The sequence below is a fragment of the Mirounga angustirostris genome, unplaced genomic scaffold, assembly GCF_029215605.1.
Source record: "Mirounga angustirostris isolate CCGP_5_RB_7025 unplaced genomic scaffold, mMirAng1.0.hap1 SCAF_9, whole genome shotgun sequence".
Taxonomy (NCBI): Eukaryota; Metazoa; Chordata; class Mammalia; order Carnivora; family Phocidae; genus Mirounga; species Mirounga angustirostris.
This window is the reverse complement of record NW_026991717.1, coordinates 105,475,831-105,492,669: the sequence shown is the minus strand read 5'-3', so window position 1 is coordinate 105,492,669 and position 16,839 is coordinate 105,475,831. Positions and strand designations below refer to the sequence as shown.

General features: G+C 36.1%; 1 protein-coding gene and 1 pseudogene across 8 annotated transcripts in view; one reads left to right on the top strand and one right to left on the bottom strand.

The window, feature by feature from the left end:
• MNAT1 (MNAT1 component of CDK activating kinase) overlaps positions 1-16,839 on the bottom strand; it is a 209,753-nt gene that overhangs the window by 151,517 nt on the left and 41,397 nt on the right. The window contains exon 1 of one of the 8 annotated variants that reach the window (XM_064571145.1): positions 193-329. The exons of the other annotated variants lie outside the window; for them this stretch is intronic. The gene's annotated coding sequence lies outside the window, so the exon portion shown is untranslated. Of the gene's footprint in view, positions 1-192; positions 330-16,839 lie in introns of those variants that run through there. 8 annotated transcript variants of the gene reach the window in all.
• LOC123862788 (U2 spliceosomal RNA) lies at positions 5,269-5,378 on the top strand (annotated as a pseudogene).

The following is a 16,839-nucleotide window of genomic DNA, read 5'->3' as shown; positions in this document are numbered from 1 at the left end:
GGCACCTGGGTGGCTCAGTCAGTTAAGCTGAGGTCATGACCTCCAGGTCCTGGGATGGAGCCCCGCATAGGGCTTCCTGCTCAGCAGGGAGTCTGCTTCTCTCTCTTTCTCTCTCTCTCTCCCTGCCCTCCCCACCACTCGTTCTCTCTCTCTAATAAAATCTTTTAAAAAAACGTTAAAAAACTGGGGCACCTGGGTGGCTCAGTCGGTTAAGCATCTGCCTTCGGCTCAGGTCATGATCCCAGAGTCCTGGGATCGAGCCCCGCGTTGGGCTCCTTGGTCAGTGGGGAGCCTGCTTCTCCCTCTCCCTTGCCTGCCACTCCCCTTGCTCGTGCTCTCTCTCTCTGTCAAATAAATAAATAAAATCTTAAAAAAAAAAAAAAGTTAAAAAACAACGTAATACAGAACACTTAAATATTTCTAAAAGTTATATACTAGATATATTATTTGTTTCCACAATCAGTTCTGTATCTCTACTTTTTAAAAATCTGCTTTAAATCATAAGGATTAACAGTATTTAAGAATTTTTAGAATAATTTATTTTCCTACACAACTTTTTCCCTTTCTGATTTTAACTGCTATAAGAACAAATAACTCTTTCCTTAGAGCTCAAATATATAAACACACAGAGAAAAAAACTTAAAGCTCCGCTTCATTCTATTCTCTCTCACTTCCCACAAGTAACATACTACTTTTAGAGTTTATGTGACCAATCTTTTTCTACATATCTATGAAATACATATTTACAAAGTATTTACATGAAAATTAGTTATATAAAAAAGAACAAAAGAAAAAGTTAATAATTGCTAGTTCACTGCATCTGGCAACAGAGCAACCGAAACAGCAGTATATGGATAATCTTTGGCCTCCAAGAGTGCAAGAAAGTTTTTCATACAAAATCTTGTATTTTCCAGAGCACAGGAAAATTTGTGGAAAAGCCCAAATCCTTAGTCATTACCCACTCCCAAAGATATCACTATGGTTTTCTCTTGTTTTTAAAAACCAGAATGGTGCCTACCTTCTTCTCACTCTAAACAAGTTATTTTTAGATTTTGTTTTCCTATATCAATATTTAACTGCTTATATTCCTTTGTCAAGATTTTTTAATTGACTTATTTGCTTTACTTTTTCAAAAGGAATTATATTTCATGCAGAATTTCAATACCTATTAAAATAGATTAACTGACTTAGAAAAGGTAAATAATCACAAATTTTGTGTTTAAAGACTTTCTTTGAAGTAATCTAGTTTTATCAGGACTTTCTATTCTTCTTCAGCTCACCAGCTCTCTAACAGAATCTGTGGTCTTGGGGTGCTCAGTTTAGAGTCTGCCTTCAGCTCAGGTCATGATCCCAGGGTCCTGGGATAGAGCCCCGCAGGGGGCTCCCTGCTCAGCAGGGAGTCTGCTTCTCCCTCTCCTTCTGCCAGCCACATTACTCCTGCCCCCTCATGTACACACACACTCTCTCAAATAAATAAATTAAATTAAATTAAGAGAAGTCTATGGTCTTGAAAGATAAACAAGTAATAACTTTTATTAAAGAAAAAATTTTCCCTATAATAAATTATTCCTTAAACCCATGTACACTGAACTCTATAGGGTAGGAGCTAGGTATTATTAAGGCAATTTTTTCTCTCAAAATATGCTGCCTAACTTTTCTAAGACCTGCAAATAACTTTTCTGTAACCTAAGGTTACATTGGTATGTATCACTTTATACCTAAAAGGGAATTCATTATCTACTCCAAAGCTTGAGGAAAAAAACTACTGCAACACAGTGTTTTGAGATATCAAGCAAAGAATTCATCCATAAAAACAGAAGGGATGGCCTGGAACTGCAAGTGTTAAAACATTACAAAACATTATAAATTTCCCCTCACAGCCTTTGGAGAATAAAATTTACTCTCAAAATTAAAAAGAAAGAAATTATGTAAACCCATTTTTTCCAGTCTTAGAACTCAAAATTAGTAACTATTCAATCTTCTGTTGGCTATTACCATTTAGCATGGCAACTTACAACTAACAAGCAAGTAATATAACGCACAAATTCAAATATTATGTTTAAGCCCATTTTGAGCCAGAAAAATAGAGCTAAATACGGGGGGAAAGGAAAGAGCTAGTAATTTAGTATAGCTGTGCCAAGAAAACATGAGCCCGAGCCCCCGCCCCCTGCAGCAAAAAGTGGATTTGTACCCTCCTTACAAACAGCAAGGACCATGGAATACATCTAATTTCCCTTTTTGCCCTCTTGCCAGTAAACTCCTAAGCCAAATTTAAATGCTTTGTTAAATAGCACTGTATATATTTTCTAGAAAAAGGCTGGAAAAGTATGAAGGAAGTTAGAAGGATAACATGTATTAGGGATCTTATGACATAGATATGACTTTATGATTTTCCTTACTATACAGATGAGGTCACTGAGCACTAGGGAGTCAAATAACTGGCTTTAACTCATTTAACTAGTAAGAACTGACCATGGTCTGCTTCACATTCCACATTCTCTCTTTCAATCTTATTCTTACTCAAAACTTTTACAATAACCTAAGTAACAATCCCTAGTGTCTACCTCTAGCCCAAATCTCTCTCCTGAGTTCCTATTAGACACTGCCTATTGCACAATTCCTCTTTGATAACCCACGGGTACATTTTTTTTATTTAGAAAAAAGTTACCTCAAACTCGATATCTCCAAATCCAATATCCTTCACTCTATTAAGGATACAAGGAGAATAACACAAACTTTGTGCATAAGGGCTCATAATATAGTGGTCAAAATAGAAAAAAAAAAATGAAACTCTATGATAAAGGTATATTCTGAATACTATCATAAGCTCTCAGCCAATAAGCAATAGCTCAACAAATTATACTGCACACTCTTGGCCAGTAAGCATTAACACATCACACTCCAAATGCTCCAAGCCAATGACAGTTCCAAATGCACTATCCTGAGTGAAGTATTTCCTAAAATACATGGACTCTACTCTTCTGAACCCATTCTTGTTGCCACTGATGAATAGTTTTGACCTAGAATAGCCAAAAAGTGTGTGGAGGTTATAGTATTAAATGCTGAGACCCAAGTTTTACAGAGGCTCAACGCCGCTTCAAATATATGGTTGAAGAAACAGAGTGAGAGTCAATTAGAAATTGAAAGTCCTCTAGCTAACTTTATGAAGAGCTTCAGAAATAATACTACACACTGGGAGACCTGATAAACAATTATATGAATGGTAAAGGAACACAACATGACCACCAGGAACATTCAGAGCTTTGGAGAATTTAAAGAAAACAAGTTGCCAGTATACCAAGCCAGGAACGTATCTTTATAGGGACCATTACTGTAAGTCTACCTTGGGAAAGCTAAGGGCAAATTCAATTAGTACTACAATATCCAGAAATGCAGGTCATACACTAAATAAGACATCCCTTTACTTTCACAATGATTCAAATATATATTTACCTAAGCAGGACAAAGAATATTTACATTATCTGAAAAAGCTATCAACAGGTTCCTCCATTTTCCAACTACATATCTATGGAGGCCATATCATCTTCATACATTTCAATGGAAATAACATGTAACAATATAGATTCACTACAGAAGCAAATATCACAATCTGTCTTAACCCTTACATCAAAAGAATTTGCAAAAATGTAAAACAATACTACCCCCAAATTTTTGTTTTGGAAAATATATTTTATAAAATATTTATATTAATAGGTAATATGTTTATAATTTTTAATGAATCAATATTTTCAAATTTTCTCAATTTTAATGTTCAATATGGTAAATATTAACAGATACGATCTTTATAAATAAAAGCTCTTGGGGAGTCCTTAGTAATTAAGGTACTGAGACCAAAATGACTGAGAACAAAGTTATATGTGATCAATAAAGATTTATTTATCAAGAAATACAATCATAACTTGAATGTGAAAGGGGAGGTGTAGAAAGGAACCACTTTGAAATACACCAGTGCACTCTAGCCTTCTCAATAAGGCCTGCTCTCAGGTGAAACTACTTAACCAAAGCCTAATCAGCTGGGGTATTATCAGAGCCTAACTAAACTGGGAGAAGGTAAATAACGAACTGCAGCCAAGTCTAGCCATCCAGTCCATCTAACTAGGAGGGAGAAAAAACAACTTTGAAACACTTGTGAACTTCACAGTCCAGAAGCATAGGCTCACTAAAATCCTGAGACCTAATCACAAGAATAGAGACCACTTCCCTTCCCCCCAATACCTCTCCACAACACCACTAAAGGCCTACTTAGAACAATTCCTTTTATACAATACATCACATCTAGCTATCAAGAAAAACTTACAAGCCACACCAAAACACAAAAGTACATAATTGGAAGACACAGAGCAAGTTCAGAACCAGACATGACAGGGATGTTAGAATTACCAAACTAGGAATATAAAAAAACTATAATCAATATGTTAAGCGTTCTAACAAATGAAGTAGACAAGATGCAAGAACAGGTGAGCAATGTAAACAGAGATGAAGAATGCCTTTGATGGTCTTATTAGTAGACTAGACACAGCTGAGGAAACAATCTTTGAGCAAAAAAATATACCAACAGAATCCTCGAAAACTAAAAACGAAAAAGACTAAACAAAGAGAATATGCAAGGACTGTAGAACTACAAAAAGTGTAAGATATGTGCAACTGGAACACCAGAAAGAGAAGAATGAAAGGCAGAGAAGAAATGTTTGAAACAACAACTGAAAATTTCCCCTGTATTAACATCAGAGACCAAACTGAGGATCCAAAAAGTTCAGAGAACACCAAGGAAGACAAATGCCAAAAAAAAACAAAACCCAAACCAAACCAAAACAAACAAACAAAAACCCTAGGCAGATCATTACCAAATTACAGAAAATTAGATATAAAGAAAAAAATGATGAAAGAAGCCAGAGGGGGTAAAACACCTCACTTATACAGGAACAATGATAAGAATTACATTCAACTTCTCCCCAAAACATGCAAGAGAAATAAGTGAAATATTTAAGGTGTTTACAGAAAACCACCTCCAACCTAGAATTCACTACACTGCAAAATTACCCTTTAAAAGTGAAGAAAAAAATGAATACTTTATCAAACACTGAAAAAATTTATTGCCAATAGACCTGTCTAGTAGGAAGTGTTAAAAAATATTCTTTAGAGAAAGAAAAATAATGGGCCAGAAACTCTGATCTCTACATAAGTAAAAGAAGAGCACTCGAGAAGAAATAGATGAAGGTAAAATAATAACTTTGTTATTCTTAATTGATCGCTTCTCAGCCTTTTGGCTAAGATCAAGTGTATTATTCTAAACAGCAATAACATATCTGATTATGTAAACTTATGTATATATATTATGTGCATATATATGTGCCTATGTATGATTATATATAAGTGTAATGAACAATAGCAATAATACAAGAAATAGGAGGAAGGAACTGGAATTATTTTGTTATTATAAGACTCTCACACTACTGCTCAGTTGTATAGTGTTATGTGACAGTGGATTTGGATTAGTTGTAAATGTATTATTGTAAACTCTAGGGCAGCTACTATCAAAAGTAAAAAAAAGAAGTATAAGACTGATATGCTAAGGAAGAGAAAGTGGAATCACATAAAATGCTCATTTAAAACCACAACAGACAGAGGCTGGGAAGATGGTGGAGTAAGAGGACCCTAAGCTCACCTCGTCCCATGAATACAACTAAAAACACTCACATCAGCATAAATAACACAGAAAACAACCCTAAGACTGGCAGGAAAAACTCCACAACTAAAGGTAGAGGCCACATCAAAGAGGATAGGAAGGGCAGAGACATGAAGGGGAGCCAAAAGGACTGCTACATCTGGGGGTTGGAGGGAGCTGCCCACAGAAAGAGAAGTGAGAAAGAGACTATCACACCAGGGAGCCTGGACCAGGAAGACAAAGTCCCATAATATTTGGCTTTATAAACAAGAAGAGCCAACTTTCATATGTTCTTCTTTATTTTTAAGTTTTATTTATTTTTTTAGTAGTCTGTACATCCAACATGGGACTTGAACTTAAGACCCCCAGATCAGGAGTCTCATGTTCTTCCAACTGAGGCAGCCAGGGACCCCTCCTGAGTTCTTATAACCACAGGGACCTAAAACCTGAAATTTCAAAAATCAGCAAGCTTGGTTCAGGGAGAGACCAAAGGGCATAACAAGTGAGTCCTCACACTGAAAGAGATAGCACAACAAACAGCTCATGGAGATACAGTGTACAATCAGCAGTTTGAAAAATGCCTGTGGCATATAGGACAGAGAGCTATTTACTCATCTCAGAGGGTATCCTGGAGGGGCAGGGATCATTGGAAGACCCCGCCAGGAACAAAGGAGCTATCAGGCACCTTCTCCCTCCCCTGCCCCTAAGCATAAACACACAGCCACCTACAGGAACAAGTGTGCCAACACTCACTACCTAACTTGCTTACACCAAGACCCACCCTCTCATGCTTCAGCAGATGGCCCTTTCTAGTCATGCTTCCATCAGTCCAGGCGCTCTGGGTTCCTCCCCAGAAGACCTGGGCAAACCTTGACACCACAACATCACCCAACCACCTTGATGGGTCCTCAGTTCTGGCAGCCATAGTGGCGCACCAGTCCCTATGGAAACCTGAGTTGTAGCTTGTTCAAATTGCACACCCCGCCCACACAGCCCCTAGTGCCTATGACAGCATCTGCAGGTCTCATTTCACAGGCACATCTGCATACATCTTGTTAAAACTATTGCCCCAGGATATAAAATCAATGCACAGAAATCAGCTGCATTTCTATACACTAACAATGAGACAGAAGAAAGAGAAATTAAGGAGTCGATCCCATTTACAATTACACACAAAACCGTAAGATACCTAGGAACAAACCTAACCAAAGAGGCAAAGGATCTGTACTCAGAAAACTATAGAATACTCATGAATGAAACTGAGGAAGACACAAAGAAATGGAAAAACGTTCCATGTTCATGGATTGGAAGAACAAATACTGTTAAAATGTCTATGCTACCTAGAGCAATCTACACATTCAGTGCAATCCCTATCAAAATACCATCAACTTTTTTCACAGAGCTGGAACAAATAATCTTAAAATGTGTACAGAAGACCCTGAATAGCCAAAGGAATGTTAAAAAAGAAAAGCAAAACTGGTGGCATCACAATTCCGGACTTCAAGCTCTATTACAAAGCTGTGATCATCACAACAGTGTGGTAATGGCACAAAAACAGACACATAAATCAATGGAACAGAATAGAGAACCCAGAAAGGGACTCTCGACTCTATGGTCAACTAGACTTAGACAAAGCAGGAAAGAATATCCAATGGAAAAAAGACAGTCTCTTCAACAAATGGTGTTGGGAAAACTGGACAGCCACATGCAGAAGAATGAAACTGGACCATTTCCTTATACCACACATAAAAATAGACTCAAAATGGAAGAAGGACCTAAATGTGAGACAGGAATCTGTCAAAATCCTAGAGAACACAACAGCAACCTCTGTGACCTCAACCACAGCAACTTCTTCCTAGACACATCACCAAAGACAAGGGAAACAAAGGCAAAAATGAACTACTGGGATTTCATCAAGATAAAAAGCTTTCGCACACCAAAGGAAACAGTCGACAACACCAAAAGACAACTGACAGAATGGGAGAAGATATTTGCAAATGATATATCAGATAAAGGGCTAGTATCCAAGATCTTTAGAACTTCTCAAACTCAAAACCAAAAAAACAAAGAATCCAGTCAAGAAATGGGCAGAAGACATGAACAGACATTTCTCCAAAGAAGACATACAAATGGCCATCAGATACATGAAAAGATGCTCAACATCACATGGCATCAGGGAAATACAAATCAAAACCATAATGAGATACCACCTCACACCGGTCAGAACGGCTAAAATTAACAAGTCAGGAAATGACAGATGTTGGTGAGGATACAGAGAAAGGGGAACCCTCTGACACTGTTGGTGGGAATGCAAGCTGGTGCAGCCACTCTGGAAAACAGTATGGAGGTTCCTCAAAAAGTTGAAAATAGAGCTACCCTATGACCCAGCAATTGCTCTACTGGGTATTTACCCCAAAGATACAAATGTAGTGACCCAAAGGTGCACCTGCACCCAATGTTTATAGTAGCAATGTCCACAATAGCCAAACTATGGAAATAGCCCAGATGTCCATCAACAGATGGATAAAGAACTATGTATATATACAATGGAATACTACTCAGCCATCAAAAAATGAAATCTTGCCATTTGCAGCGACATGGATGGAACTAAAGGGTATTATGCTAAGCAAAATAAGTCAATCAGAGAAAGACTATCATATATCACCCATATGTGAATTTTAAGAAACAAAACAGAGGATCATAGGGGAAGAGAGGAAAAAATAAAACAAGACGAAATCAGAGAGGGAAACAAACCATAAGAGACTCTTAATCATAGGAAACAAACCCAAGGTGGCTGGAGGGGAGGGGGTAGGGGGATGGGGTAACTGGGTAATGGACATTAAGAAGGGCACGTGATGTAATGGGCACTGGGTATTTATATAAGCTTAATGAATCACTGAACTCTACCTCTGAAACCAAGAATACGTTATTTGTTAATTAATTGAATTTAAATTAAAAGAAATACCATGACCTATAAAAAAAATTTTTTTTAATTAAAAAAGGGATTGTCAGAGTAGATCAAAACACAAGGCCCAACTATATGCTATCTACAAGAAACTCACTTTAAATACAAAGACACTTTAAAAGTAAATAAATGGTGAAAAATATACTGTGCTAACACTAATCAAAAGAAAGCAGGAGTAATTTCAAAACTTGGAAGCAACCCAGATATCCTTCAGTAGGTGAATGGATGCATAAACTGTGGTATATCCAGATGATAAAATATTATTCAGTACTAAAAAGAAAAGAGCTATCAAGCCATGAAAAGACTTAAATGCATGTTACTAACTGAAAAAAGTCAATCTGAAAAGCCTACCCAGTATGATTAAAACTATATGACATTCTAAAATAAGCAAAATTCAAGACAATAAGAACAGAGGTTGTGGTTGGCAGAGGGAAGAAGATTTTTATAGCAGTGAAAAAACTCTATATGGTATTATAATGATGGATATATGTCATTACAGTTTTGTCCAAACCCACAGAATGTACAACATCAAGAGTATATCCTAAAGAAAACTATGGACTCTGGATGATAATGATGTATCAATGTACGTTCATCCTTGGTAAAAAAAAAAAAAAAAAAAATGTACCATTTCTGATGAACGATGCTGATAACGGCTATATGAGAAATCTCTGCACCTTCTTCCCAATTCTTGTTATAAATATAAAACTGCTCTAAAAAAATTAAGTCTATAAAGCAATAATAATGTTAACATTTTTGTTTCTAGAAAGCAAGTATACCAATGTTTGCTCAACATTTATTAACATTTTCAATTAATCACTTTAAATATCCAATAAATACTAGAGAAACTCAATAAAATAACAGACAAGCTCGAGACCTATTCCTCAGATTGTTTTAAAACCCATGTCATATTTTAAATTTGTAAGTAACTTTTACTTTTTGAATAGTAGAGACGATTTTTTTTTTAATTTCAGTAATAAAAAGAAAACTCAAGCCTTTTAAAAACCAAATGGCCATCCAATAATCAACTTAATGAAATGAGTTATTATATATAAAAGAACTTAAACCAGTCTCTGGCACATAGTAAATGCTCAACAATTGTTAGCTGTATCTCTACATTTATCAAGTCCTTTCCATCTGACCAAACAATTCCTAAACTATCCAGACACAATATTTTCCACTTACCTTTTTTTTTTTTTGAGAGAGAGAAAGTGCATGCACATGCGCATGTGAGCAGTAAAGGGGCGGGCACAGAGGGAGAGGGAGAGAGAATCTTAGCAGGCTCCATGCCCAGGGCAGAGCCCAAAATGGATCTCAATCTCACAACCCTGAGATCATGACCTAAGCTGAAATCAAGAGTCAGACAGTTAACCAACTGAACCACCCAGGTACCCCTCCACGTATTTAAATTTTCAGCAACTTTCAATATCCTGAATTCTGGTATTTCTATAAAATTGGTGCATATTTCTTCCATTTTCAGTGACACCACGAGCATATTCTATGACAGGTATTTATGGGAAAAGTATTTCTCAAAAACCATTTAAAGTTAAATTAAAACAATTACCTCTAGAAAAAAAATTTTTAATATTGAATACAAATAAGCATTACTTTTGATAAGTATTCTTGAGTTTTTAGAATATGAGAGGGTAAGTTTACTAACTCCATTAGTAAAAGCTAGCTTAGTGATTTGCCCAATTATTCAAATATATGTAGCCAACAGAATTTAAGACTTTTTTTTCATAAAAGGCCTAGACTAAGGATGGAAATATCTAAGTATTTAGAACTCAACATGAAGAAGGAAACCTCAGTAAGGTTATAGCTGATGCCTGCGTTTTACATTATCAAAACTTTGAAGATTTGTTTCTTTCAAAGATACAATAGCTAGGCAAAAAAAGAAAAAAAAAAACCCAACAACTTTATTTTCAAGAATTTAAGATAAAATCACCTATTTCTTTTTTTTTTTCTTAAAGATTTTATTTATTTGACAGAGAGTGACACAGCGACAGAGGGAACACAAGCAGGGAGAGTGGGAGAGGGAGAAGCAGGCTTCCCGCCAAGCAGGGAGCCCGATGCGGGGCTCGATCCCAGGACCCTGGGACCACGACCTGAGCAGAAGGCAGACGCCCAACAGACTGAGCCACCCAGGTGCCCCAAAATCACCTATTTCTTCACACTTGCTCATTGCTGTTTTGAAATTAATTCTAAAGATAATCTATATTAACATTGGCCCTTTTATCTTCAAATATGAAGTATTATTTTTTTAAGATTTTATTTATTTATTAGAGAGAGAGAAACAGCGAGAGAAGAAACACAAGCAGGGGGAGTGGGAGAGGGAGAAGCAGGCTTCCCGCCGAGCAGGGAGCCCGATGTGGGGCTCGATCCCAGGATCCTGGGATCATGACCTAAGCCAAAGGCAGACACTTAGTGACTGAGCCACCCAGGTGCCCCTGAAGTATTATTTTTATGACAAAATACAAAATAGCTTTCTGAAACGTTCTTAAAGTGAAGAAACTTTACTACTCATTCTACATAAAACACCAGTGAATAATAAGCTATCTTATGCGATATTCTTACCTATTACATCTAATTATACAGATAAAAAATTATAAATTTTATAAATTGTAATTGTACACTTACAAATAATATAGCAGAAATGTTTGTAAAAAATTTACCTTAAAAATATTAATTTATTATTTTAAAAATCAAAGTTATATCCACATGCAAAAGAATGAAATTGGACTCCTACTTCACACTATATACAAAAATTAACTCAAAGTGGACCAATGACCAGGCGCCTGGGTGGCTCAGTTGGTTAAGCGACTGCCTTCGGCTCAGGTCATGATCCCAGGGTCCTAGGATCGAGTCCCACGTCGGGCTCCCAGCTCAGCGGGGAGCCTGCTTCTCCCTCTGACCCTCTCCTCTCTCATGCTGTTTCTCTCTCGCTCGCTCTCCAATAAATAAATAAATAAAATCTTTTTTAAAAAAAGTGGACCAATGACCTAAATATAACAAACTCCTGGAAGAAAGACTCTTAGAAGAAAACCTAAGAGAAAATCTTCATGACTTCGGATTTGGCAACGGATTCTTAGATATGACACCAAAAGCACGAACAACAAAAGAAAAAAAAAGTCCACTGACTTCATTAAAATTTAAAAATTTAGTGCATCAAAGGACATTATCAAAAAAGTGAAAAGACAACCTACAGAATGGGAAAAATATCTGCATATCATATATCTGGTATGTGTGTAGTATCTAGAACATATAAAGAACTATTACAGCTCAACAACCAAAAGGCAAACAACCTAATTAAAAAATGGACAAAGATGTGAACAGAAATTTCTCCAAAACAGATATACAAATGCCCAACAAAAACATGAAAACATTTTAGGCATCATTAGACATTAGGGAAATGCAATGTCACTTCACATCCACTAGGATGGCTATTTAAAAAAAAGAAAAAGAAAAGAACAATAACAAGTGTTGCTGAGGATATGGAAAAACTGGAACCCTCATACATTGCTGGTAGGAATGAAAAATAGTTCAGATGCTGTGGAAAACTTTTTGATCGTTCCTCAAAAAGTTAAATATAGAATTACTATATTCCCTAGCAATTCCACTCCTAGGTGTATACTCAGAAGGACTGAAAATAGGTACTCAAACAAATGCATATACAAACATGTTTGTGGCAGTTCTACTGACAATAACCAAAAGGAGGACAGAACCCAGATGTCCACCAACGTATGAACAGAGAAACAAACTGTGGTGTATATACATATACATATACACACACACACACAATGGAATTATTCAACCATAAAAAAGTGAAGTATTGATACATGCTACAATTTGGATGAACCTTGAAAACATTATGCTACACGAAGAGGCAGACACATAAAATATCTAGAATAGGTTAAGTCCATAGAGACAGAAAACAGATTAGTGGTTACCAGGTACTGGGGAGGATGCGGAAACAGGGAGTAACTGCTTAATGGGTATAGGGTTTTCTTTTATAGTGATGAAAATGTTTCAGAAGTAGATAGAGGTAGTGGTTGCACAACATTTTAAATGTACAAAATGCTGCTGAACTGCTCACTTTAGAATGGTTAATGTTACATAATATGAATTTCACATCGATAAAAAAACTTAGAAACTGAAGTTATATATTCTTACTATAAGATCAAGTTTATGTATTCATTTACCATTTTCAACAAAGAATGAAAAACCTGGATTCTTACTCTAATATTAGCTTGCTGCGGGAATGGGGGGGGGGGCATCTTTTGTTTGCCTCTCCAGATATCAAGGCAAACCTTCTCCTTTTATAAACTAGTAAGACTATGAATTTCCCAATCACACAATTTGGATGAGTTTGATCTCACTCCTAAATCAAGAGGTGATCACTGACTGGCTTAATCCTATCAGTGAATGCCATCCTCTTTAACAGTATGGTTGGTTGAAGATAAGCAAGCAACCCAATATGCCCCAGTGAAATATTAGGAGAGAAAATAGCAGGGAAAAAAGCTTCCCATCATACCTTTTATTTTTCTTTTTAATTTTAATTCCAATATAGTTAATACACAGTGTTATATTAGTTTCAGGTGTACAATATAGTGATTCAACAATTCTATATATTACCCAGTGCTCATCAAGATAAGTGTACTCTTAATCCCCTTCACCTATTTCACCATACCCCTACCCACCTCCCCTCTGGTAACCATCTGCTTGTTCTCTATAATTAAGAGTCTGTTTTTTGGTTTCTCTCTCTCTCTTTCCTTTGTTCATTTGGTTCTTAAATTCCACATATGAGTGAAATCATACAGTATTTGTCTTTCTCTGACTGACTTTGCTTAGCATTATGCTCTCCAGCTCCACCCACGTTGTTGCAAATGCCAAGATTCATTTTTTTATCTGAGTAACATTCGTGTGTGTGCGTGCACGCACATGCTCACAACATCTTCTTTATCCATTCAGCTATCAATGGGCACTTGGGCTGCTTCCACAATTTGGCTATTATAAATAATGCTGCAATAAACATAGGGGTGCATGTATCTTTTCAAATTAGTGTTTTCTTATTCTTTGGGTTCCTGTCATTCCCTCTAAGCCTGTAAGATAAAGCAACTATTTTGTTTATCTAGATGCAAACTTAGAAAGATGGCACTGTGGGGGCGCCTGTGTGGTTCAGTCGTTAAGCATCTGCCTTTGGCTCAGGTCATGAGCCCGGGGTCCTGGGATCGAGCCCCACATCGGGCTCCCTGCTCAGCGGGAAGCCTGCTTCTCCCTCTCCCACTCCCCCTGCTTGTGTTCCCTCTCTCACTGTGTCTCTCTCTGTCAAATAAATAAAATCTTTAAAGAAAAAAAAAAAAAGATGGCACTGTGAAGAGAAAATAGAAGCCAAGATATAGAATGAACAAAATAATCGTTACATTATTGAGCTACTGGATTAAGCCTTATCTACAGCTGTACTTTTCAGTAACAGGTCAATAAATTCTTTAAGATAGTTTGAGTTGAGTTTCCTATTATTTACAAACAAAAGCATCTAAAATTATATACTACCTAAATGACCTTTCAAAAACAGTCTTCAATTACCTTACCCATAAAAGCAATAATCCCTAAATTAACTCTCTCCCAGAAATGTTATTCAAATGAAAGACATATGTGAAAGCACTATGAGAACTACCTACATGCCCTAAGATCAAGCCACTGATGTTTTTTTATTCTAGAATGCATTTCCTTAAATAATAAATCCAGCATTTACCACATGAAAGTTAGTTTTCTTACAAAGATAATTCTTTTACTCTAGAATCCATTTCTTTAAAAAGATAAAGCTATGACTGACCACATAAAAGTCACTTATTAAAGACACGATGATATAATTAGATCTGCACTGGCAATCAGAAAACCTAGGCTGCCATTCCAGCTGTCTCTTATCATACGGGGAACTTTGAGGAAGTCAAATACTCATTTATAAAATATTTAAGGTTTCTTCCAAGTTTGATAATTCTAGATACCTTGAGTTGTTACAAAGGTTGTTAATTTTTCTTTTTCTAAATAGGAATAAATACATTTTTTCAATATAACTGATGATTATTAGTTTAACTTTTCCATATCACCTATAATTACAAACTTTATATACTATAGACTTTTCCTTAACACTTAAATTCCATCAAGTGTAACATATGGTATTGTATTATAGGGAAGTGATATAGAAGATGCTATGACAGATGGAGTTAGCAATACAAATAATAATAAGACACAGCCCCCCAGAATCTCCTCAAAAGTTTATATAATAATTTTTGCCCAGTAAAAATATATTATATTCAGCATTTTTAAAAATTGTTTTTAAAAACATTTAAAAACATATATTTCAGTATATATACATAGCAACACACATATGTACACACACACATATATATGGGCATATAGAGAAGAGGTTCCTTCAGAAGAAAAAGTTATTTTACTAAAAACTTTTTTTTTAAGAACTTCGTTTCTTAATCTTAAATTTCTCATACTAAAAATAAAAGCAAAGCTATGCTGATAATACATTCTTTTGAATTTGTACCAACATAACATCATATAAGTTATTATAACAAAGTATAAGAATATGATACTACTTTGAATGCATACAACTTTTCTTCCAGAAAGCTTTAAAGTCTATACAAAATAAAGGCTAAGCTAGATTTTCCCATTTCTACAGGTGGTAAAACAAAATGACTTGTCAAAGGTCATAAGCTGGGGCACCTGGGTGGCTCAGTTGGTTAAGCACTGACTCTTGATTTCGGCTCAGGTCATGATCTCAGGGTCTTGGGACCCAGCCCTGTGTCAGCCTCCTTGGTCATTGCAGTCTGCTTGAGGATTCTCTCCCTCTCCCTCTGCCTCTCACCCTCTCACTCGCTCACGCAGCTCTCTCGCTCTCTCTCAAATAAATAAATAAATATTTTTTAAAAAGATCATAATTTAAGTGCAGGCCAGAAATATGTCTCACCTAATTTCTAAGCATATCTTTCTACCAATGAAATGTTACAAATCTAGCCAAGCCCCACCACCCCCGAACCAGGGTATCTCACAGTGCTATCTTTGGTGATAGAACAGCCAAACCATCAGGTAACTACTTAACATGAAAAGACTTAGATCCATTTGACAATGAATTATAAGGTTTATTTTACTCTATGGCAAGTCTAAGGGTCAAACTGAATTCACTACCAGACCCTTATCTACAAACATCTACTGGGCACTTATTATATGCAGTGGTTCTACCTAAAGTTTAAAGTAAAATTATAAAGAAGTATAAGATTTGATCACTATCTTCAGGTATATACTACGTAGTTAAGCAAGAGGACACACCCATAAAACAATAGGACAAGTTTGTGTCTAAGTGTAAAAATAGTAGATTCACTCCTTGAACAATTGATTAATTATTGCACAACTGAGAAGGAAGGAAAGCATGGTTAAGTACACAGATTGTGGGAGCCATTTTGCCTCCTTTAGTCATTTGCTAGGCCTGCAACCCTAGACAAATTATTAACCCTCACTGTGCCTCAATTTCCTTGTGAAAAAGAAAAATAATACCTTCCAGGGATTGGGATTGATGGGGAAGGGGATGTATGATCTGGATTCACAGACTTGGTAACATTTATACCCATTAATGCAGATAAAAATGTTAGAAATATATCAGGCATAGTACACTCTCAATAAATATCAGCTATTAAAACTAGTATTTACTGCAAGGAATGACCAATAAGGACCAAAAGCCAGTATCAAGGATTACCAATGGGAAAGGACTCAGGAAACAGGCTGAAAAGAGATGGAACTTGAAAAATCTGATGGCTGTGAAGTACAAAAGAAGGATGATATTCCAGGCAGAAATCACAGCAAGAACAAAGGTATCAGTACTCACAATTTATACACAGATCAATAAATATAACACTTTTAAGGGGAAAAAACAAGAATTCATGTAAGCGTGCAAGGTAGTCTCTTACCCTTTGCCACCAAAGTACTCTCAAATGGCAGAGAAAAATATATCTCCTGGAAGACTGCGGACACAGGCTCAAATGGTCTCCCACAAAGTCAACATTTCTTCGAATTATATATTTTATCTTAAAAATTTATAAATGTTCAATTTGTCTCCATAATATAATCCTATTTATTTTCACTGAAGAAACACCTTAAGTAATTATTAGTAATTCAATTACTCAAA